The 25,787-nt window shown below is 46.4% G+C and overlaps 2 protein-coding genes across 4 annotated transcripts in view; one reads left to right on the top strand and one right to left on the bottom strand.

The window, feature by feature from the left end:
- Positions 1 to 1,337, bottom strand: part of LOC137521244 (uncharacterized) — a 115,641-nt gene extending 114,304 nt beyond the window's left edge. Inside the window, exon 1 of the mRNA XM_068240232.1 lies at positions 1,242 to 1,337. The gene's annotated coding sequence lies outside the window, so the exon portion shown is untranslated. The remainder of the gene's footprint in view (positions 1 to 1,241) is intronic.
- SERHL2 (serine hydrolase like 2) overlaps positions 1 to 25,787 on the top strand; it is a 1,569,464-nt gene that overhangs the window by 1,027,208 nt on the left and 516,469 nt on the right. The window lies entirely within an intron of this gene.

The following is a 25,787-nucleotide window of genomic DNA, read 5'->3' as shown; positions in this document are numbered from 1 at the left end:
ATCCAGCCCATAGCGCTGCCTGGAACTCATTGGTCCGGGCAGTGCAGGGCTCTGGCGGGGGGGGGGGGGGGGGCCTCTTTCGCCGCTGCGTGCGGCCGATCGCCGCAGAGCGGCGGCGATCAAGCTGTGCGCGCGGCTAGCAAAGTGCTGGCTGCGCGCACAGCAATTTACAGATTAAAAATCGCCCCACCAGGGGCTGAGATCTCCCCCTGCGCGGCATAGCCCAAGCTCAGCTCGGGCTTACCGCCAGGGAGGTTAAAAGATGGTACTAGACTGAGGAGGAAATTAGTTCAGGGCTCATTCAATGCATGTAAGTTTTGTGTATTTTTTTACATATGGGTTACTGCTTTCTTAATAGAACTGATCATTTTGTGATCAAATTCAGCCCTAGACATGCCTCTTCCTAATCTTCTCACCTGAAAGTTGTGTCTACTCCTGTATGAGACATTGCATGTAATTGGGGGTGTGAACTGAGTGGATGGACTGCCTGGGGAGTGCACAGGGATGTTGTCCTCTTCTTCATGCACAGATGTTGTACTAGTATTCTGTGATGAAGGGTCAGTAATATCCAAATCTGCAGTTGGAGTTTCTGGGGTATCTTCATCAGGAAGACTGTCTTCAGTATTGTTAACCTCCTGGGCGATAATCCCGAGCTGAGCTCGGGGTATATCGCGCAGGAGGAGTTCTCAGGCCCTGGTGGGCCGATTTGCATAATTTTTTTTTTGTTTTACGCAGCTAGCACTTTGCTAGCTGCGTGTAACTTCTGATCGCCGCTGCTTGCCGCCGATCCGCCGCTACCCGCCGTGCCGCGCAGGTACCCTCCCCCCTCCCCGACCCCTTGCGCAGCCTGGCCAATCAGTGCCAGGCAGCGCTGAGGGGTGAATGGGGACTCCCTCTGACGTCACGACGTCCATGACATCGGTGACGTCATCCCGCCCAGTCGCCATGGCGACCGGGGAAGCCCAGCAGGAAATCCGTTCTGAACGGGATTTCCTGCTTACTCTGATCGCCGAAGGCGATCGGAGTGGGTGGGGGGATGCCGCTGCGCAGCGGCTATCATGTAGCGAGCCCAGGGCTCGCTACATGATTTAAAAAATAAATATTTAAAAAAAAAGTGCTGCGCCCCCTCCTGGGCGATCTAATTGTATCGCCCAGAGGGTTAAGAAGGGATAATGATAATAAAACTCACCTTAATCAGAATAAGCATCATGGCTTTGTCATTCATCAGTGTCAATACTTACACTCCAGTATTTATATATGGCTTGAGGAAGTCCAATAATTTGGTAAATTTGTATGGTTTGCGTCTGCTGGCTCCGGCACCACTTCTTTGTTCATTTTGTTGCTTATCCAACTCTTTCTTATAATTATCCCGAACGGATTTCCATCTGGTCCTCAACTGGTCAACTGTAAAAGAACAATACATTAAAGGGACACTGTAGGGGGGTCGGGGGAAAATGAGTTGAACTTACCCGGGGCTTCTAATGGTCCCCCACAGACATCCTGTGCCCGCGCAGCCACTCACCGATGCTCCGGCCCCGCCTCCAGTTCACTTCTGGAATTTCTGACTTTAAAGTCAGAAAACCACTGCGCTTGCGTTGCCGTGTCCTCGATCCCGCTGATGTCACCAGGAGCGTACTGCGCAGGCACAGACCATACTGGGCTTCTGCTATACCCTCCTGGTGACATCGGCGGGAGCGAGGACACGGCAACGCAGGTGCAGTGGTTTTCTGACTTTAAAGTCAGAAATTCCAGAAGTGAACTGGAGGCGGGGCCGGAGCATCGGTGAGTGGCTGCGCCAACACAGGATGTCTGCGGGGGACCATTAGAAGCCCCGGGTAAGTTCAGCTCATTTCCCCCCGACCCCCCTACAGTATCCCTTTAATGTTAATTTTTGCTTTTATTTTGCAGATTCCATACAACACGACATACATATGCAGCACTACATTTCTAATACAGGTTGCCCAAGTCCACCATCCAAAACATAATGTTGGATACCTGTAGAAACATCTGGATGGAACTACAACAGGGCCAACTTCACATCCATGGACCATGCCCTTGGCCTAACACCCATGCACCTGCCTATCCCTGAACCTTCCTTGATGATGAGGCCTTTGCCCTTTGTGAAAATGTTATGAGGCCTTTTTCAGATAGAGTCATGGCAGTTAACAAAAACATTTCAACATGAGACTAAACAAGCAAGGAAAGTGGTGGAATGCACCTTTGGCATTCTTGCTAACAAGTGGTGGATAGACCACACTGCCATGCAAATGTTACCTGTAAATGCAGTGACTGTTGTCAAGGCTACCTGACTCCTACACAACTTTATGAGAATAATGGAAGCAAATATATTACATTTCCAAGATGGCGCCTGTACGGGGCGCCTCGGTCGCATGGCTCCTGGCTTTTTTGTAAATAGCTGTTGTAAATAGTCTAGCAGTAGTCTAGCAGTTTAGCACTAGTTTAGTAGTTTAGTTTCAGCTTAGTTTTGGAGTCCACTCACCTCGGGACGATCCAGTGCTGACCGCGCATTGCCCTGATATCTGGCTCCTGCTCCCGCCGCCGCAACGGTCCTCCGCTTCTGGCCCGATGGTCACCACTGCTCTGCTCCTGGTCTCAGCTTTTGGGCAACTTCGGCAGACACACACGTCCCCGCTGCCACATTGGACCTCAGCTCCAGATCCCTGGACGCCCTCGATGATCAGCTCCTGCCGCCTCCGATCCCTGCTGCCACATTGGATTCCTGGCTCCGGATCCCTGGCCGCCCTCGATGCTCAGCTCCTGCCGCCTCCGATCCTCAGCCACCCTACGGCCTCTTCTCTTTCGTGGGCCATGGAATTCCGTCCTGCCTCCTGCCGTCTTCCCATCTCTGCTGCGGATCTCTCTCCTACTGCCGCCTCTCCTCTGCAGTCTGCAGGGTTCCCCTGCCGCCATCTCGCCGCCCCAGGAAGCACAGTAGGTTGGCCTCCGGACACCAGGCCCCACCGTCCCGGGCAGCATCCGTCACTGCCACCACTCTGAGCGGCCCCTCTGGCTCCAGCCACCCCTAGACAGACCTGCTGCGGGGTCCCTCCGCCGCCATCTCTCCGCCCCGGGAAGCAAAGAGGAACGGCCCCAGGAAGCACAGTAGGCCGGCCTCTGGCCACGTGTACACCAGGCCCCACCGTCCTGGGCAGCATCCGCCTCTGCCATCACTCTGAGCGCCCCTCTGGCTCCAGCCACCCCCAGACAGACCAGCTCCTCTGGCCAGCAGCGTCACCCCAGCACCCAGACGACTGGGATCACAGACCTGCGTTCCGAAATGGGAGCTGCACTCTGGGCCTGCACTCTGAAACGGTGAGCTACAATCTCTCTTGCCTCCCTCCACTCCCCTGCACATTGGAGCACCTTCACCTGCTGAGCTTATTCTGTCACTGCACCCCAGAAACACCTCTGTGCCTGCACCGTATGCCACTGCACCCCAGAAACACCTTTGTGCCTGCACTGTATGCCTCTGACCGCTACCGGGCCTATACTGTATGCCACTGCACCTCAGAGCACTAGTGTGCCTGTACCGCACGCCTCTGCACCTCAGATCACTTTCGTGCACGCATTGCATGTACAGTAAGCCACTGCAACTCAGTACACTTCTGGGCCTGTACTGCACGCCACTGCACCTCGAAATACTATTGTGCCTATACTGTATGCCACTGCGTCTCACAACACTACTGTGCCTGTACTGTATGCCACCGCTCACTGCCCGTCTCTCCGAGATCCTCCACCAGACTATAGTCTATGCTAGGCCCCGCTGTCTTGCTCCACACGATCACCCCCGTGCCACCCTCTGCACTGAACCCAAATACCACCCCCTACGGAGGTACCAGGGTCATGGGCACGAAACGGACACAAAATATAGCCACCCTATCCAGAGAGGCCCTCCTAAATTGGGAACCCTGAGACAGCCCTAAGCCTCCGCGGGGCTCCCCCCTGTGGGATGCTGTTACCGCCCACATCCAATATCTCGACTCCAAGCAAGCTCCGTACAAACGCCGCCACAGAGGTAGGAGAGCTGGGGCCCAGGTCCGACTCAAAAGAAAAGGTCTTCGCACTCCCATCCCTGCCATCCTACTTGCAAACGTCTGCTCACTCCCCAACAAAATGGACGAGCTGCTCCTTTTACTCGGTAGCAAACCCCAGATCAGCAAGAACACCCCTGTTATCTGTTTTACGGAGACCTGGCTGTGCGACAGCACCCCCGACAACTCCCTACACGTACCAGGCTACAACCTCCTAAGAGCAGACCGTGATGCAGTCCTCTCCGGAAAAATGAGAGGCGGGGGTATCTGCTTTTACATCAACACCTCCTGGTGCTCCAACATCACCACTCTCAACAAGACCTGCACCCCAGATGTCGAGTTTTTGGCCATAAACTGTAGGCCTAAATACTCCCCCAGGGAGTTCTCTTCCCTTGTCCTCGTTGGGGTCTACATCCCTCCTGACGCATGCTCCAAGACTGCGCTGCAAGCCCTCAGCGATTGCATCTCGCAGTGGGAAACATCCCTCCCTGAGGCTCTGTTCATCATCCTGGGCGACTTTAACAAGGCGAACCTACGTCAGGAGATGCCCCGCTACAAGCAGCACATAACCTGCCCCACCAGAAACGGCAACACCCTGAACCACTGCTACACGGTCCAAAAGAGCGCATACAAGGCCACCCAAGGTGCCCCTCTGGGAAACTCCGACCACAACACGATCCACCTGATCCCCACTTATAGGAGGCTCCTGGAGACCTCTAAGCCCACTGTCAAAACCGTCAAAAAATGGACAGCAGAGGCAAAACTGGAACTCCAGGCTTGCTTTGATATCACCGATTGGTCAACCCTGGAGGCACCCTCCCTCGATGAATGGGCCGAGAATGTCACCTCCTACATCAGCTTCTGCGAAGAAGCGTGTATTCCATCCAAGACCTTCAGGGTCTTCCCCAACAATAAGCCTTGGTTCAACGACAAGCTCCGCCGACTTCGGAGATGCAAGGAGGTAGCGCACAGGTCCGGCTCCCCTGAGAAATACAGAGAGGCCAGGTATGCCCTGAAGAGAGAACTGCGAGCAGCAAAGAGGGCCTACTCCGACAAACTGGGGCTCTACCTCCAATCAAACAATACTCGGGAGGTATGGAAGGGCATGAGAGCAGCCACGAACTTCAAACCCGTAGCTCAACCTGCGACCCCGAGCCTTCGGCTGGCAGAGGAGCTAAATGAGTTCTACTGCAGGTTCGAGCGGCAACCAAACCAGCATGTGGTCCAAACAGCGACGGCCAAGGTGACCCCCCTCTCGAGTGAACTCGGCGCCCCGGCTTCTGTCGCTGTCCACGAACCAGAGGTACTCCAGCACCTCCGTAAGCTGAATCCCAGGAAGTCTTCTGGCCCAGATGGAGTGTCGTCGATCTGCCTGAGAACCTGTGCCGATCAGCTAGCCCCTGTGCTCACCTCCTTATTCGAGCGGTCATTATCGGATGGTACTGTCCCTCCGTGCTTTAAGCGGTCCATTATTGTACCAGTCCCCAAAAAACCAGGCAGCACTGAGCACAACAACTTTAGACCAGTGGCCCTAACCTCCAATGTTATGAAGCTCCTTGAACGGCTGGTCCTTGCCCATCTGAAGAAGCAAACGGATGCCCACCTTGACCAGCTCCAATTTGCTTACAGGGCAAATAGATCCGTGGAGGACGCTATCAATGCCAGCCTGGCATACATCACTGAGCACCTAGACAACCCTGCCTCCTACGCCAGGATCCTGTTCCTAGATTTCAGCTCAGCGTTCAACACAATCTGCCCAGACATCCTGCTCACAAATCTGACGCGGCTCGGAGTAGATCCTTCCCTTCGAGCATGGATCAAGGATTTTCTGACAAACAGAACGCAACAGGTGAAACTCGGCAACTACTACTCCAGCATCAGAACCACCAACACAGGGGCTCCACAAGGCTGCGTATTATCACCACTATTGTTCTCCCTATATACCAACAATTGCATATCATCCGCGGACTCTGTGAAAACCATCAAATTTGCAGACGACACCACCATCATCGGCCTAATTGGCAGCTCCGGAGAGCACGAGTACCGCAGCGAAGTAGAGAGAATCTGCAACTGGTGCAGAGACAACCACCTAGTACTCAACGCTGCTAAAACCGTTGAACTAGTCGTAGACTTCAGGAAGAATCCTCCCCCCCTCCCACCTGTCCTCATTGAGGGGACCGAAGTCTCTAGAGTGACATCTGTGCGGTTCCTTGGCACGACTCTCTCCAACAACCTTAAGTGGGGGCAGAACACTACCAACATTCAGAAGAAATCTCAGCAGAGGCTGTTCTTCCTGCGCCAACTAAAGAGATTCGGCATGCCCAGGAAGCTGCTGGCCAGCTTCTATACTGCCACCATAGAATCCATCCTCTGCTCCTCAATCATTGTATGGTACATGGGTGCAACTGCCAGTGAAAAATACAAACTACAGAGAGTCATAACTAACGCAGAGAGGATCATCGGGTCTCCTCTTCCTCCACTTGATCTCCTCCACTCCGCTAGGATGATGAAGAGGGCCACTGTGATCTCCCGCGACCCCTCCCACCCAGGCAGACGCTACTTCAAGCTCCTCCCACTGGGCCACCGCTACAGGACTATACCATGCAAAACCTCTAGACGGAAGAACACCTTCTTCCCCAAAGCGGTTCGGCTGCTGAACTCCAACCTCCCCCCGTCAGGCCCGCCTTCTGGCATGCCCTAGCGGGGCCTTCCAGACAGTTCTCACCACTGCCCGCCCTGGTTCTCACTGCCCCCCGGCAGTATGGGGGCCACCATCATCATCACCATCATTATTACTATTATTATTGTCATGACTATTATTAGTATTGGTCTGTTCCTGCATGACAGGAAGAACACTAACTGATGACCGGGGTCTGTTACTAACGAGGATCAGACCTATACCAGTACTGTAATTCCAACTGTTTGTGTTGTGTTGTACGTATTGTTTTCCTATACTATGCCTATGCCATGTGTACCACAAATAATTCCGAGTACAGCTCTGCTGTACTTGGCGAAATAAAACTGATTCTGATTCTGACAATCATGACATTCCTCCGACAATTTCTAACATTAGTGGGGCTATGTAAAGAGGAACCCAGAGTGCACCAAATATTAGAGAGCAGATAGCTCATTATTTCCTCACCCCAGATGGGGCTATCTGAGTTTAAAATGTTTTACGTTGATTAACTTATTTATGTTAAAATACCAAATTTCTGCATATTGCATTATAGGATATTTATCCAAAGTTATGTTTAAAAATATATGTACTTTACAACACACATTGGAGCTTTCTGTCTATTATTCATATAAAAACAGTGCATACATTTGCTGCTAGTTGCTAGAAATGACATTATTAAAAAGCATGGCTGTGCTAAACGCAATGCAGCAGAAGCCACACGTGTGTGTGGTTCTGAGGCCTATTGTAGTCGTTATGCATATTATAAGGTTACAAGTATTGCCTTCTTCAGTAAAAATCACATACTATTACATAGGTCAAGAACACAAAAAAAAAAAAACGTGCAAGCAAACATAAGATGAATTTCAGCATTTGAGTGAACTTACTTTTATCGGCTTTGCTTTTTGGAGATAATTCGTCCCATAAATCTTCAATGAAATAAGCAGTGATATCAGACCACACCTGATTGGCTTTGCAGCTGTCTTTATAGTCAGGATGCTTTTTGTCATAAAGTTCCGGTGGTTTTGTATCCGAGAGAGAAGCTCCTACGTGCAAAACCAGCCCCGCGACTCATTTTGGAAATTTCTTCTGTGTCAGCTCTCTGTCCAAACAGGAAGTACAGGCTGACCTGGAAACACTTTACTTATAAATATCCACTGAAAAAAAACGCAAACGCTATCACCTTATTGCACGTTTTTGTGATCGTTTAGAGCTCTTCCTATATCTTCTTTTATAGCAAAATCGCCCCCAAAATGGTCCAGGCACCACTTTGCTGAACACACAGCACACGAACCGCACTGATATGAACCTTCTCATAGACATTCATTGCACAAGTGTTTTGGGGGCAATTTTAAAAATCGCCTGTGCTTGAAAAAAGGCGGGCAATGGCTCTGGTGTGAACAAGCCCTCACAGTGCAGGTAGAAAAAGTATGTGAACCATTAGACTTAATAACTGGTTGAACCTCCTTTGGCAGCAAAAACTTCAACCAAACGTTCCCTGTAGTTGCAGATCAGACGTGCACAACAGTCAGGAGTGATTTTTGACCATTCCTCTTTACAGAACTGTTTCAGTTCAGCAATATTCTTGAGATGTCTGGTGTAAATCGCTTTCTTAAGGTCATGCCACAGCATCTCAACCGAGTTGAGGTTAGGACTCTGACTGAGCCACTCCAGAATGCATATTTTTTCTGTTTAAAGAGACACTGAAGCGAAAAAAATGATGATATTATGATTTGTATGTGTAGCACAGCTAAGAAATAAAACATTAAGATCAGATACATCAGTGTAATTGTTTCCCGTACAGGAAGAGTTAAGAAACTACAGTTGTTATCTCTATGCAAAAAAGCCATTCATCTCTACGACTTTCAAAGTCGTGGAGAGGGCTGTCTTCTGACTTTTATTATCTCAACTATAAGGGCTGGTTCAGACAGGCGTTTTTGTGGCGTTTAACGCGGCGTTTCAGACGCAGCGTTTTTTGGGATCTACTGCCATCCCATGCAAGTGAATGGGAGCGTTTAGAGCCGGCTTTTGCAGGCTTTCATGAAAGCCTGGCGGTAGATCCCGGCGTTGCGTCTAGTCTCGAAAGCAACATGCTGCTTTCAGAGGCGGTAAACGCCAGGAAACAATAGCAGAGACCAGAACTGCTAGCCTTGAACGCTTCCCAAAAGCCTTCAAAAGCTAGCTTTTAAACGCTGGCATTTAAACGCTGGCGTTTGAACGCAATGCCAAGCAAAAGCTCAGCAGACGCCCGTGTGAACCAGCCCTAAGTGAACAGTTTTCTTTTTATCTGCTAGAGGAGAGGTCATTAGTTCACAGACTGCTCTGAAATAATCATTTTGAATGCAGAGTGTTGTGTAATCTGCACATATTAGAGAATGATGCAATGTTAGAAAACACACTATATACCTGAAAATAAAAATATGAGAATATTTTCTTTGCTGCTAGTCTTCTAGTAATTATTCATAGTACACAACCAATTCATTATATCATATATTTTTTTTCACTTCAGTGTCTCTTTAAGCCATTCTGTTGTTGATTTACTTCTATGCTTTAGGTAGTTGTCCTTTTGCAACACCCATCTTCTACTGAGCTTCAGCTGGTGGACAGATGGCCTTAACCACTTCGCATCCAGACCTTGTTTACCACTTATGGACCAGAGCAGTTTTGACAGTTTAGCTATGTCCTTATTTAATCAGAAATAACTATCCCTTCTTATGACACTGAAATGAAATATACAGTATATTTTTTTTTTTCAAGGCAAACTAGGCTTTCATTGTATGCCATTTTTTCCCTCGAACAATTTTGTTTTCCATGAATTTTAATGGGAAAACAAGGAAAAAAATAGAAAAAACACATTATTTCTCAGTTTTACCAATTCCAGTTTAAAAATAAAAAGTGCTACTGTAGAAAAAATACACAAATTTTGCCTATCTATTCTTACCGCTTATCACAAAACTTAGATTATGTCCCTGTCACAATTTATGGTGAAGATTTTTGATTCTGAAATAATGTTACAGAGTATATTTTTCACTATGAACTGAGAAAATAAAAGTATTTTTAATGGTAAAAATAAATCTCATTAGCTCAGGAAACATATATTTCCGTTCACCAATTAGTGCTGCATCAGATAGTGCCAGAAATGTGCACAGGAGCAAGCTCAATCCTGCACAGCACTGCTTCTGCTACAAGACGTATATCTACTGACTCGTGGCTTAGATGCAGGGGCGCCCCTGCCAACAGACACTAAAGACGGTGGCCTGGGGCGTTGGACATGTCACTAGGCGCAGCTGCGGCCACTGGCCGCCGCTATGTAAACATATTTTCCTGATTTTATTAATTGCGTGTAGAGCAGTGGTCTCGAGGCATGAGGAAGATCGCCGCCGCCTCTGTACCCGCCCCCTCCACTCCCAGCCAGTAGAAGGAGAAACAGAGCTCTGCTCCATGCCTTCTCCTCTTCCCCTCTTCACATCAGTAGCCAGTGTTCACTGAGCTGCGGCCCGCCCCCTCTAATTCTGCCCCCTTGTCAGCCAAGACACGAGGACAACACGCTGGCTATTTACACTGCCTGGCCTGCCTGACCTTTACATACGTACCCCTGTATCGACCAGAGGCTCGAGCTGCACTGCAGTGGATGGATGGACATTAGAGTTGTGTGTGAGGAGGTAGCAGGAAGCTTTCACACACGCACAGCAGCTAGGGTTGCCACCTTTAGGGTGAAAAAATACCGGCTTGTGGGTGTGACCTGAGGGGTGTGGCCTAAAAGTGGGAGTGGTTTGTTGCAGACTTTTTAAACGACCACTGACATGAGAGGGATATGGAGGCTGCCGTATTTATTTCCTTTTAAACAATGCACATTTCCTGGCTGTCCTGCTAATCTTATGCCTCTAATGCTAGGGACACATGATACAATTTTCTGACAGATTTATTGTCAGCTCGATTATTTCCGACAGGTCTGATCTAATTTCTGATCAATTTTCCGATTGATTTTCGATTCAGCTCTATGGAAAAAAGATCGGACAATCAGATCAGACCTGTTGGAAATAATCGATCTTACAGTAAATCTGTCAGAAAATTGTATCGTGTGTACCTAGCATATTACTGTTAGCCACAGCCCCAGAACAAGCATGCAGATCAGGTGCTCTGACTGAAGTCAGACTGGATTAGTTGCATGTTTGTTTCAGGTCTGTGATGCAAACACTACTAATGCCAGAAAGCCCAGCTGGACAGCCAGGCAGCTGGCATTGTTAAAGTGGAAATGAATATGTCAGCCTCCTTATCCCTCACTCAGGTCAGAGATCCTTTAATGCTTGGTACACACTATACAATTTTCTGACAGATTTACTGTCAGATCGATTATTTCCAACAAGTCTGATCTGGTTTCTGATTGATTTTCTGTACACTTCTATGGAAAATTGATCCAAAATCAGATCAGACCTGTTGGAAATAATCGATCTGACAGTAAATCTGTCAGAAAATTAAATAGTGTGTACCTATCATTAGGCTCGGTCTGGGTCTCTTGAAGGCAGCATTAATGGGTATATTTATACTTACCTGGGGATCCCTCACCAGCTGCTCCATTCACTTGATATCCCCCCCCCAGTAATCTGGCCAGCCAAGCTCTTCTGTGCCATGTGCACACCCCTCCCCTGTAGCACTCTGCACCTGTGCAGTAGTGGCCAGGTTGTGCATGTGCAGAATCACATGACTGACCAGAAAACTGGGGTGGGGGGTATCAAGTGAACAGAGCAGCCAGAGAGGACGGCGAAGGAGCCCGCACACCTTATGGGGCTGGAAGAAGCCCCAGGTAAGTATAAATAATTAATAACATCTAAAGTACACTAAGGAGGGTCGGGTCTGTTAGGGAAAAGGGGGGGGGGCTAGAGTATGGCAGTACAACCAGCCCAGAAGGAGCATGGGGATTTACTACCCATGCTTGCTATGGGGTAAGGGAGGGAGTGCTACACTGAAGGGGAGGAGGGCATACAGTTTTTGATGGGGGACATCACACATATGCTCTATATACATGCATACACACACATGCTCCAGTGTTCTCCCCAAGCTCTTTTAGCCGGGTGCTCCACCCAGCTAGTTTTGGTGAGCACCCGGCTGTCTTCGGCTCACCTCCTGCCATGCTGTAAGCAGAGCTGTGCAGAGAAGCACCGGCCCTGCAGTCTCTCATCTCGCCCCACCCGGCTACTTTTTCATGCCACCCGGCTGGAAAAAAATTCTGGGGAGAACACTATGCTCTATATACATGCATACACACATATCCTCTATATACATGCATGCATACACACACACACACACATGCTCTATATACACACACACACGCTCTATATAAATACATACACACATCGCACACATGCTCTACATACACACACACTCTATACAGCTTACCTACACAATCTGGTCATTGTATTCAAAATCTGTTGGCCTTCCTACTACATGGAGGTGGTAAAATTGACCAGTGATTGGCTAATCAAAATTAGATGTGTGTACCAGGCTTAAAAGGCAACTTGGGGCCCTGAGGTAGGAATGAGGTAGCTGTCTGTGATGTGAAGGAGTCCTCTGGCCCTCTCAGCATGTGGAAGAAGCCACACAAATAATCAGTAAAACAAGGTAAACTGATTATTATGAAATGACGATGTTTCAGTGTTGAAGTGACCTGAGCACCATATCTATACGGTGACAGCTGCAATATGGAGCATCACCTGTAGGTAATTTAACCCCATCAGTTACAAACCTTCCTGAGTGGGAAGGTTTCATTTTAGATATATAATGCACTTTAACCGCAAAGGAAACATTACAAAGGTACCTCAGACATCATCACAAAATATCACAAAACCGTATATATCTCTATCATGCATCTCTTGGGGAGTTTCCAAACTATCAGTAGAGGAAATAGTAGGTCTTCTATAGCTAGTGGGAGACTGGGCATAAATGAGTAAGAGTAAAGAAAAAAGAGAAGGGCACAGAACAGGAACAGCATACGTGGAATTACTAGAGAAGGCTCAGCTTCCCATAATCATCACCCAGCTGTAAAAATGTATATTCGTGTTTCAAAATTCCTCATCACATAACTTGCTTCTAGTGCAGGCATGGGCAAACTCGGCCCTCCAACTGTTACGGAACTACAAGTCCCACAATGCATTTGCCTTTATGGGTCATGACTGTGGCTGTCAGACTCCTGCAATGCATTGTGGTTCTTGTAGTTCTTTAACAGCTGGAGGGCTAAGTTTGCCCATGCCTTTTTTAGTGGGTAGGCCCAACCCAGTCCTCCTAAAAGAGTAACCAACCCTAATCTGTAGCCCTCACTGATACTTACATTCTGTCGCCTTTATTCACAGGTATTAAGCCTGGTACACACATCCAATTTTGAATGGACAATAATTGGTCAATTTTACCACTTGTATGTAGTATGAGAGCTTACATACACAATCTGTTCATAGTATTTAAAGTCTGTTGACTCTCATACTACATGGAGGTGGTTAGATTGGTCAGATTGGCCAATCAAAATTGCATGTCTGTATGCACATTTGGGTTTGGGTGCAACTCTCAGCTGTAATATAAAAAAGCACCAGAGCCCAGCTGAAGTTCTATGACTTAATGCCAAAATTTGACTACACACAGTAGTTAAAATCAAATGCACGGTGCCCAAAGTGACATAGCTGCTAACCTCCGTTAAACCTCTTTCAGACAGGTAGCTGACAAGAGGTGATTTCACTGACTGTCAGCTGCTCTACTACACTGTCTGAGCGCTTGCTAACAATCGGTACTGGCACTGGACAAGCAGCCCTCCACGGAGTCACATCCGAGCATGGCCCCTGCTGTGATCAAACACAACATGTCATGGTTCTCAGCTGTCTATCCGAAAGAGGCCTTAGATGTGTAGTAGTTCCCAAATAAACATGACCTGCATGCAGAAATAAATAACGTGTCCGCCATTTCTTACTGGCATATCCCAATACATCTTCACCTCAGGATTTTCTTTTACAGTACTGTGAAGAAAGGTTAAAGCAGTAGGATCAGCCATACTATGCCAGGGGGGAAAAAACACATATATAAGTAGATAAATACTTGCTCTACTTACATAACACATGTATTGTACTGTCCACATTTTGATTTCAGTGACTTTTATATAGTAAATGAAGAGAATTCTGTTCCTGGTGGGGGGCATGTCTTTTGCCCACAGTTTAGGCTAAATCCTGAAGTCATTTCTGCCCTTTATTTTTTTTTTCTTTTGTCCTCCAATCGCTGAGTCACCTCAGCCTTGCTTGAAAACACAAGTGAGCAGGGCATCGTGTTTCAGATAAGCAGCTAGGAAGGGAAATAAAGGAAAGAGGAGCAATATATTATAGATAAAAAGAACCCCCAGCATGCAACTGTTTGGCACTGACTACTAAAGGGCCAGTGCTCCTAAAGTATGTGATAACTCCAAATCATAACAGCAGAAAACGTTCTGAATGCAGGATTAGCATATTTATCACTTAATACACTCAGACCAGTTGCTGCTGAAATTTGATTTTTAAGGTGACAATCCCGCTTTAAAGTGGACTTGCAATGTTTAATAGTGGTCTATGTATACTTACCTGGATCTTCCTCCAGCCCCATGGGGTGTGTGAGCTCCCTTTCCATCCTCTCCAGCTGCTCCATTATCTCATCCCCACTGGTAATCTGGCAGGTTATTCTCTTATGTGCATGTGCGGCCCAGCTGTGTGTGCGCGCCTGTGCCTGGGAGCATTCTACACCTTCACAGTATTACTACACACTCGGGCAGAATGCTCCTGGTTGTGGGAATGTAATGCTACCAGGCATCAGGGTGAACAAGCTGCACATGCAACAAAGAGCGTGATAGGCCAGATTACTGGCGGGGATAATGAGATAACAGAGAGGCTGGGGAGGACAGCGAGGGAGCCCACATACCTCATGGGGCTGGTGGAAGCCTCCTGTAAGTATAAAAATACCACTATTAAAGTGTACCAGTTACAAACTAACATAAAATATTTATACATACCTGAGGCTTCCTCCAGCCCCATCCGCACGGATCGCTCCCACGCCGCCATCCTCAGTCTTCAGCTCCGGCACCGGGTCCTGTAACTTCAGCCAGTCGTGGCCTGTCTGAGCATGAGCAGTGCGCTTTCTCCATCTCTCTCTGTCGGAGAATAGCACTGCGCAGTACTATTCTCCAACGGCGGCAGCGCACTGCGCATGCTCAGACAGGCCATGACTGGCTGAAGTTACGGGACCCGATGCCGGAGCTGAAGACTGAGAATGGCAGCGTGGGAGCGATCCGTGCGGATGGGGCTGGTGGAAGCTCCAGGTATGTATAAAACTTTTATTTTACTTTGTCTCTGGTTTCCTTAAAGCATCTCAGGTTTCCTTTAACAATTACAATATAACAAGCATGCATACAGGTGCCTGCTGTGTGCACTTCCCATGTAATCCTGGTACTGGCCATAATTTAGGGGTAGATAAGGAATCATCTGGTAAGGTCCAGCTTGTGTTGTGTACCGGCTGGTAAAGGCTTGGACTTTCCTACACAGTGCACACAGCATGCAGGACACTAGTGGCTTTGGCTGCTCTCTGTTTCTGTCCCTCCAGCTTTCTCTCTTTTTTTTACCAAAAAAAAAAAAAAGTTTTATTAAACCATTAGAACAAGTACAGCAAATACAATGCTTTCAAAGGGAGTACATGATAACATATTGAAGACAGTATTAACAGCATAGAATATGCACAAAAACCTTCAAAATAGTCAGCAATTTGAATAAAATCAGCATTATAGACAACTAGCTAGGGCTATAGAAATAGAACTCTATGCCAGCTAATTTAACAGTATTCCTATGACATTTAAGAAAGTTATCTGCCCTGATAGCTTAAGCAACAGTCATAGAAACGTTTACCTCCAGCTTTCTCCCTCCAGTGTCAGCTCACCTCTCCTCCTCAAGCTTCAGGCTCCTCACCTCCCCATCCAGTGACAGGCTGGGCTTCACTCTTCTCCCCCTCCCTTCTGAGGCTCCCTTATCTCCCGGCATTCTGATGATCTTCGGCTCTGACTCACACACAGTAGCTGCAGAAGCACGTGTGCTGCCTTGTTTTCGCTTCCTCCCCCTAGTTGTCGGCACACACACACTCAGTCAGCTCCTCCTTCTCCCACACTCCTCTGCAGGCAGCCGGGAAAAACACAGCCACGCTGGTGATTGGCTGGCAGTACCTGGCCAGCCAATCTGAGAACAGAGGAGGGAATTGTGTTGCCAGGGAGCTCGGCCTGGGCGGGCCCTGGGGCAGCTAGTTTTACCGGCAAATGACATGCCGGAAATAAATAAATTCCGGTGCCGGCTTTTTAGCTGATTTAACGGCCAGGCCGGGCAGATACCGGCTGGGTGGCCATCCTAACAGCAGCCAGGAGGGACAGAGTGTGACACTGCTGCACATACCAGGAGGTGGGAGGTGGAGAGATGAACTGTGACCTGATGTCTGCAGTCTGCTCTATTTCCTGTGAGTGGATCTGGATGTTGGGACCTCTGCTCCTGTGCTATCACTATCTGCATCCTGGAGAGTGGAAACCATGGCTGCCCAGCATTAATGGTAATCAATCTGATTATCAGCATATATGATGTGACTTACAGTATATGCTGATTATTCAGCAGAACAGCCAATTGTCATACTGTCCAGGATGGGATAATGATGGGACATGCAGAGGCAGGGAAGCACTGTACAGCACTAGATACATGATTAGCTGACTTGTAATGGAAAGTTCCTGTTTCTCTGGCTGCCCTCCTAATTGTTGGGTTTTAGTCTTCTTACCATGTGCTCCATCCCCCTCCCTCCTCTCTTCCTGCTATTCAATTTCCCAGTGTGCCCCTGCTAAACGGGCCCCCATGGTGAGACATTTCTCCCATTAATTCTCCCTCCTGGGACTCCCACTTTCCTGTACCTCTCCCTCCTCTCATCTCTCTCTCTACCTATTTTCTCCCCTCTCTCACTTTCTATTTAATGAAATTATTTAAAATTATTGACCTTGTATCAATAAGATTATGTTACGTATCCCTGCATCCTCCTGTGTCACGGGCAGACTTTCGGACAGCAGTGGGGGGATGGGCGCACGGGTTCTCTTCAGTTCAGCTTTTATGAACTACTTAGTCTAGTCATTAACGGTCCTCAGAGGAGCTCACAATCAAATCCTTACCATTGCTATGGTGGTGTGATGTTCTTGATTATTATTATTATTATTATTATTATTATTATTATTATTATTATTATTATTATTATTATTATTATTATGTAATGCACTGAACACCTTCAGCAGCACTTTACAGAGTACATAGTCATATCACTGACTGTCCTCAGAGGAGCTCACACTCTAATCCTACCATAGTCCTAGTCTAATGTCCTACCATATTATTATTATGTATTTATATAGCACTGACATCTTCTGCAGCACTTTACAGAGTACATAGTCATGTCACTGACTGTCCTCAGAGGAGCTCACACTCTAATCCTACCATAGTCATAGTCTAATGTCCTGCCATAGTATTATTATGTATTTATATAGCACTGACATCTCCTGCAGCACATTACAGAGTACATAGTCATGTCACTGACTGTCCTCAGAGGAGCTCACACTCTAATCCTACCATAGTCATAGTGTAATGTCCTAGCATATTATTATTATGTATTTATATAGCAGTGAGATCTTCTGCAGCACTGTACAGAGTACATAGTTATGTCTCTGACTGTCCTCAGAGGAGCTCACACTCTAATCCTACCATAGTCATAGTCTAATGTCCTGCCATATTATTATTATGTATTTATATAGCACTGACATCTCCTGCAGCACATTACAGAGTACATAGTCATGTCACTGACTGTCACTGACTGTCCTCAGAGGAGCTCACACTCTAATCCTACCATAATCATAGTCTAATGTCCTACCATATTATTATTATGTATTTATATAGCACTGACATCTTCTGCAGCACTATACTGTTGTGATGGGGGGGGGGGGGGGGGAGGGCGCCGCAGGTTTTCTCGCCTGGAGTGACAAAATGGCTAGAGGCGCCCCTGCTTAGATGAAGTCACAGAGGACGTAGATACAGTGGGTTGCAAAAGTATTCGGCCCCTTTGAAGTTTTCCACATTTTGTCATGAATCAATTTTATTGGAATTCCACATGAAAGACCAACACAAAGTGGTGTACACATGAGAAGTGGAACGAAAATCATACATGATTCCAAACATTTTTTACAAATAAATAACTGCAAAGTGGTGTGTGCATAATTATTCGGCCCCCTTTGATCTGAGGGCAGTCAGTTGCCTATAGAAATTGCCTGATGAGTGCTAATGACTAAATAGAGTGCACATGTGTGTAATCTAATGTCAGTACAAATACAGCTGCTCTGTGAGGGCCTCAGAAGTTGTCTAAGAGAATATTGGGAGCAACAACACCGTGAAGTCCAAAGAACACACAAGACAGGTCAGGGATCAAGTTATTGAGAAATGTAAAGCAGGCTTAGGCTGCAAAAAGATTTCCAAAGCCTTGAATATCCCACGGAGCACTGTTCAAGCGATCATTCAGAAATGGAAGGAGTATGGCGCAACTGTAAACCTACCAAGACAAGGCCATCCACCTAAACTCACAGGCCGAACAAGGAGAGCGCTGATCAAAAATGCAGTCAAGAGGCCCAAGGTGACTCTGGACGAACTGCAGAGATCTACAGCTCAGGTGGGAGACTCTGTCCATAGGACAACTATTAGTCATGCACTGTACAAAGTTGGCCTTTATAGAAGAGTGGCAAGAAGAAAGGCATTGTTAACAGAAAGCATAAGAAGTCCCGTTTGCAGTTTGCCACAAGCCATGTGGGGGACACAGCAACCATGTGGAAGAAGGTGCTCTGGTCAGATGAGACCAAAATGGAACTTTTTGGCCAAAATGCAAAACGCTATGTGTGGCAGAAAACTAACACTGCACATCACTCTGAACACACCATTCCCACTGTCAAATATGGTGGTTTAAAGGAGCAGTTTGAAGGACGTACTAACTCCAATATACCACAAAAATACATACATATAGGAAGTTTTTCTGATGCTGAAACCAGGATATTTAAAGGGGCACTATGGCGAAAAATTGTAAAATTTAAAATATGTGCAAACATAGAAAAATAAGTAGTACGTTTTTTCCAGAGTAAAATGAGCCATAAATTGCCTTTCTCCTATAATGCTTTCACTTACAGTAGGCAGTAGAAATCTGACAGAAGTGAAATGCTTTGGACTAGTCCATCTCTTCATAGGGGATTCTCAGCAAGGCTTTTATTCTTTATAAAGATATTCCCTAAAAAGGATTTAAACAATGATGCTGGCCAGCTTCCCTGCTTGCTACACAGTTTTTTGGCAGTTGGACTGAGCAACTGCCATTCACTAAGTGCTTTTGAAAATAAATAAATCCCTGAGAATCCCCTATAAAGAGATGAACTAGTCCAAAACCTGTCACTTCTGTCAGATTTCTACCACCTACTGCAACAGTGACAGCAACATAGGAGAAAAGTAATTTATGGCTCCTTTTACTCCAGAAAAAATGTACTTCTTACTTGTATATGTTTGCATATATTTTAAATTTTACAGTTTTTTGCTGTAGTGCCCCTTTAACTTTATAATTACGTAAAAATTGGGTTCCAAGAATGTGAAGGCTGACGTCTTGTCTAGAAGTTTTGAAACTGAAATCACTCTACCTACTACTCCTGAGAAAATGTTGCTTCAAATCGAGTTCTTGCAACGGTTCATACTACATAATTTCCTGATTTGTTTGGTTCCTTACAGTCTTTTCAGCAAGAGAGTCCTGGGAAACCACCTAATGTAGACTATGTTCCCTTACATCTGGGTCTTCAGATACTGCAAATGTTTCATGAGTCTAAATTGAAAGAGCATCCTGGTGAGACTAAGACATTAGAACTTTTGTTTCGCCATGCGTGGTGGCCTTCACTCAAAAAGGACTGTAAGGCTTTTGTGGCTGCCTGTGCCACTTGTGCCAAAAATAAGTCATCTCGGATCGCTCCCCGGGGCCATCTCATGTCTCTACCCATTCCATCCAGACCTTGGTCTCATTTATCGATGGATTTTGTGGTGGATTTACCTTCCTCTGGTAGTAAAAAGGTAATCTGTGTTATCATAGATCGTTTCAGTAAAATGGCTCATTTTGTACCTCTCACAGGGTTACCCTCTGCTAAGGAATTGGCCAAATTATTTGTGGTCCATGTGTTCCGGTTATATGGGATTTCAAGAAAATGTTCTATCTGACCGGGGAGTTCAGTTAGTCTCTCGCTTCTGGCGTGTTTTCAGTGCTATGTTGGGAATTACCTTGTCTTGTTCTTCTGGTTACCATCCAGAAACGAATGGGCAAACTGAAAGGGCTAATCAATCCTTAGAACAATACCTCCGTTGTTTTGTGTCGGATTGTCAGGAATCCTGGCTTGACTTTTTGCCTTTTGCTGAATTTGCTTTACACAATCTTCCTAGTTCTTCTACGAAAATGTCTCCTTTTTGGATTGTTTCTGGCCAGAATCCGAAATTGACTTGTTTTCCATCCTCATCCTCTTCCTTTTCGCCTCTGGAGGAATGGAGTTCTCATGTTCAACGCATCTGGCGTGCAACAGAATTTACGGAATGCAGTGTCTCGTAAAAAATTCTATGCTGACACCTGACGTTCACCTGAGTTCAAGTTTGCTCCTGGAGATCTAGTTTGGGAATCCACTCGTAATATTCCTTTGCGTCAGCCTTCAGCTAAGTTGGGACCCAGGTATATTGGACCTTATCCTATCCAGGAGAAAATGAATAATAATGCATATCGGGTAACGTTACCCCAATCCATTAAAGGAGTTGATTCCTTTCATGTCTATCTTTTGAAACCTGCTGCTAATATAATGTCATCTGCAGATCCTCCACCCCCTGTCGAGGTTGATGGAGAGCCTGAGTATGAAGTAGAGAGAATTCTCGACTCTCTAAAAATCCACAACTCCTTACAATATTTAGTGGTTTGGAAATGATATGGTCCTGAGGAGAGATGCTGGATCCCCGCACGTCAGGTTTACGCTGACCAGTTGGTGCAAAGATTTCATCTTGAATACCCTGATAGACCTGGTAGAGAGTGTTTAGAGACCACTCCTCGGGGGAGGGGGGTAATGTAACGATCTTACCTTCCAGCAGTGGATCCTGCAGCGTCTCCGGCGCCGAGACTTCCGCTCCAGCGTCTTCTGGTGGCATCTCCAGCATCCCTCCAGCGGTGGCACGTGTGCGCAGATCCTCCAGTCAGACATGCGTGGCGCAGAGCAGCCTTTATAGGCTGTGGAGGCGTGTCTGACGAAGGGGCTGCCGTCCTGGGGGTGGGATCTTGCTCTGACTTGTGGGTATTTTAGACCAAGTGAGACAGTTGCTCACTGGCCTTGATACTAATCAGTTCACTGGTTCTAGGCCCTTAGCTAGTGAGGATCTTAAGAGCTACATTTCATATATTGTGCATCAGCACGATATACAGTATATGTACTCTAGTCAGTCAGTGTATATATTGTAGTTGTCAATAACAGTTTGGTTACCTCTGCAGCGGGAAGCGGTACAGCCGCCGCTCCCTCTTCTGACGTCACCACGGCGGGGGCCACGTCCTCACGGGCGCCTCTCGCTCTCTCCGGCAGAACAGGCCTCTCTCCATTGCGCCAGCGTAGATCAGCTTGCGCGCGCACCAAGCGGCAAGATCTTTGCGCTGAGGAGGCGGGTCAACTGATCTGCTGGTCAGCTGACCTTGGCTCGCCGATCCTCAGTGCCGATTGGTTGACTCACTTAGGGCGGGTCATTTGGGGCTGCTTGTCTGTATTTAAGCTATGAGCTGTCAGTGGCTCGTTGTCGTTGCTGAAACTTCGCAGTGAAAGCTCTTAGACCTTAGTCAGATCCTTGTGTGCTTGAACCGGCAGGACCCCGGGGATTCGCACTTAGCTTAGGAGAATTATCATTATCATTGTATATTGATTATTTCTGTGCATGAGCTTTTGCCTGAACCTCTGATTACTCTCTGCCTTACGATTCTGTACCTTTGCCCATCTGATCTGTTGCCGACTTCTGCCTGAACACTCACTCTGATCTAGTCTTACGTTTCTGTGCCTTTGCCTATCTGATCCGTTGCTGACCTCGGCCTGTATACTCACTACGATTTTGCCTGATGACTCTGTACCTCTGACTGACCGATCTGTTACCGACTACGCCTGTACGACCACTCCTTGTGATAGCCCCTGTCACTCAGGGCTATCACTCTCCAGTGCTCCTGTATGTTACTGTGTGAAAGCATATTGTAACTCAAAAACTATTATAAAATAAACTTAAGAATTAACAATAACACTTAGTATATAATTGGATCCAATAGCAATGACATGTCAGGATCCCATTCACATGAAATCATACACAGAGATCGGTATCGTGGATAGGAACAGAAATCTTTATTCTGCCCTTGGCTTATAAAGGGCAAAACCCACAAAATTATAATAAAGGAAAATAACATTTGCAGATGCGTAAAGTATACTGGAGTCTTATACGTCATTTATAAAATCACCTAAATGTTCATCTTTTACAGAATGACATGTAAACAGGAAATATCGACAGGTACACTGTTCCTTGGCATCATGCCCAGAATATGTGGCAGGATGCTAGAATGGGTTTTAAAGAGAAACTCCGACCAAGAATTTAACTTTATCCCAATCAGTAGCTGATACCCCCTTTTACATGAGAAATATAATGATTTTCACAAACAGACCATCAGGGGGCGCTGTATGACTGATTTTGTGCTGAAATCCCTCTCACAAGAGGCTCTGGTACCGTACGGTACTCTGGGCAAACTGCCACAATGTAACAATGTTCACAGACAGGAAATGGCTGTTTATAGCTGTCTGCAAGGCCAGAACAGCTAGAAACCGCTACATAACCTGCCCACAGTAAAAATGTCACCATGTAATACATGTCAGAATGTGAATCTGGGAGAGAAAAGATTTTACAATGAGCAAACACTGCCTAAATCATTTATACATAATTATGGTAAAAATGAAGCACTTTTTTATTACATTATTTTCACTGGAGTTCCTCTTTAACATAGGATTCAGTAACACACATGTTCTTGTGGTTGGCTTCAAACAGAGGTGCTAGAGAGATGACCTACATCCTAATAGCACATCTTCAAACAGAGGTGGTAGAGAGATGACCTACATCTTAATAACACATCTTAACTAAGCAGTAATTTTCCTATCAGATATCTCGCTGTATGTATAAGTATGTAAGAATATATAGAATATATCGATGCTTATTTCATTTCCTTACGTATTCATGTATATAAGGTAAAAAGAGTATCAATTAGATAATAGCAAATAAGTGAAAGTATCATTATATTGTTACCAGCTACTAGCTGTCAGGAACTTAAAGCACGTGTAAAAGTTCCTGGCTGTACGCCCCGAATGTGGTTACGTGTTCAGGGGTTTTTGATGCAGGTGTAGTCTAAAGTGGAGCGGAAAAGAGGAAGATGTACCGGAATTGCTTAACCTGCGGTGTGTGCTTCAAAGACTACATTTCTACATCAAAAGGATTCAATTGGTACAGCTTGTCCTGTATAGCTGGTAACCTGTAACCTATTGTAATGATCCGCACTGCTGTCTGCATAGGTAGACAGCTGTTTGACCATTGTTTAGGTTCTGGAAAAGAGACCTGTCTTCACTCTGTAAGTTTCAGAGTTGCTCTGCTGGTGAGGAATTTGCATACACTTGTCATGCAAATTGCTTAGCTGCTTCCTTTGATGGCTTGCAGTATAAATACCTTTTGCTCCCAGAATTCCCTGCTGGTCATGATGGTTTGTTCCTGCTAACTTGCCTGGAGTCTCAGCCCTCTGCTCCTTGTTGGCTATTATTGCTAGCTTAGAGTAGATACCCTTTGGGAGTGCTCCTTGCATTCCTGTTTAGTGCAGCCAGGATTGTGTATATTTGTACTGCCTATTCTGTCGTGTCTTGTTCTTGCGATTGCGCTGTCGCCAGCGGTTGGCTGTAGCGAATCATTCTGTCTTTCCTTTGCGATTGTCTTGTCGCCAGCGGCGGTCGACAGGAAATCGTTTTGTCTGTCTCGATCGCATTCACTGCGGTTGCTACTGGTTACTCCTTCTGTCTTGTCTGGAAGGAACGCTTGCTGTAGGCTCGGTGGGGTAACCGTTTAGCAAGCGTTCGTGTTCTCTATTCATTTTCGTGTTTCATTGGTTAGTTAGGGTTGGCGCATTTTGTCTCTGTTGTGCTTTTTGTGCGGCGACCGCGCTTAGCGAGTGCGTTTGTTATTTTCCTTGGCGTTCTGATCATTGTTTTTTGCTGTGTCTTTCTCGCTACACTTGTGCTCTGTCTCTACTCAGTCTTGTGTCACTGTTGGTAATCGCCACTCTTGCGATTGCGTTCCCATTTGATTTCCACTGTTGTGTGTTCACCGTCGCCGGGTGGCAACTAGATTGGTGGACACACATACATTCTGTCTCTGTGCTCATTCTCTTTCACTGGGGGCTATCTTGCCCTGTATTGCTTCCCCTCGTACAATTCCTATCTGGCATCTGCCAGCTCCATCTGCCGGTGGGACTTCCCCTCTACAGGTGCATTGCACCAAAGCTGGGTTCTGTCGTTTTATACGCTTGTGGAGGACTTCCGCAGTGTCAGTGCACATCTTGTGCGCTGACCACAGAGATAATTCCACAATCGTTACACCTATAAACTAAATACTGAATATTATCTGACAGACTTATTCTAGAGATCCATTGTCTCCTATGCAGACCCTACTGTTCCCAGATGAGGCCTAGCGCCCCCACACAAACATAACAGTCAGACATATTGTTCTCACGTGCAGTGTACTTCATCCGTTCCAACCATAGATTTGTGTGTGAGAAACCTGTTTCAATGGCCAAGGTATCCTCATAGGTGGGGTTTGCTTTAGCAACAATCCCTTGAATCTCATCCTGCTTTACCAGGGGATTATGCGTGCGGGATACTTCTTCATTAGGTCCGTTCGGCTTATATTCTGCGTTATTGAACATATCTTTAATAAAAAATGTTCTGAATTTAGGAGGGCCACCTCCCCCTTCAAACATGCCAAATATATAACTGCCCGCATCATTTGGGCTTGGGTTTTCAATGTTGAGGACATGTTTACCCAAATGTTTACAGGCCAGGCTCATCCTTGATATTAAAGATCTCCCCTTTTCTCCTTCCTATTTAAAGCACTTTCAGGTTGGTATCCCCATGGTCTCCCTGTGTTCCATCCTACAGCTCTCCAAGAGCTACAGGAATCCCCCCACTGGACATCTACTACACATATGTAACTTGTTCCATAACAAGTGGGAGGGAGGTTTCCAGGAGGGAGGAAGGGCATTTAAGAATTTGGCATGCATGGAAGAGATAGGTGGCCACTTGTGCGTTAGATGAGTTGAACCAGAAAGTAATACCCTGATGGTCATTAGCTGGAGTAACATCTACCTGTGTCTGTGTACTGTCTGCAGTCATTGACCTTTTATGCATTCTATGTGTATAAATGCCTGTGTGTTTATTTTCTACCTGAGCGACAGGAATCACCACGGAGATGATCTTTATGTAATCTGCTTGTGTAGTTTCAGGTGTAGGTGGAACTGTACTGGTAAAGAAGCCTGTGGGAGCAGGAGGGTGCAACTGCTGGTAACATAAATTATCAATTTCCCCTAGTGGACGAAAATCATAATGGCAACTGAGTATTGCCAGTATGATTGTGGAAAGGATAATGGAAACTTGCTATTATAATGATAGTTGATAGCAAGTAATAAGAGCTAATTATTAATAAGAAAAGCAAACAGGGGCCTCCTCCTCAAAGTTTCTTCTCCTCTCCCTTCCGTTCAGAGAGCCGATCGTTTTCTTCAGGCTGTAGGTAGCCGGTCTTCAAGGACTTTATAACTGATTCACCTCCTTTGTTCGCGGCCTGGTTACCACCTTTGCCGTTGATCTCCTCAACCTCTGATTGTTCGTGGCCTGGCTACCACCTTTGCCGTTG

The sequence above is a fragment of the Hyperolius riggenbachi genome, chromosome 6 (assembly GCF_040937935.1).
Source record: "Hyperolius riggenbachi isolate aHypRig1 chromosome 6, aHypRig1.pri, whole genome shotgun sequence".
Classification (NCBI taxonomy): Eukaryota; Metazoa; Chordata; class Amphibia; order Anura; family Hyperoliidae; genus Hyperolius; species Hyperolius riggenbachi.
Note: the sequence above shows the minus strand (reverse complement) of the source record. Positions and strands in the feature narration are given on the sequence as shown.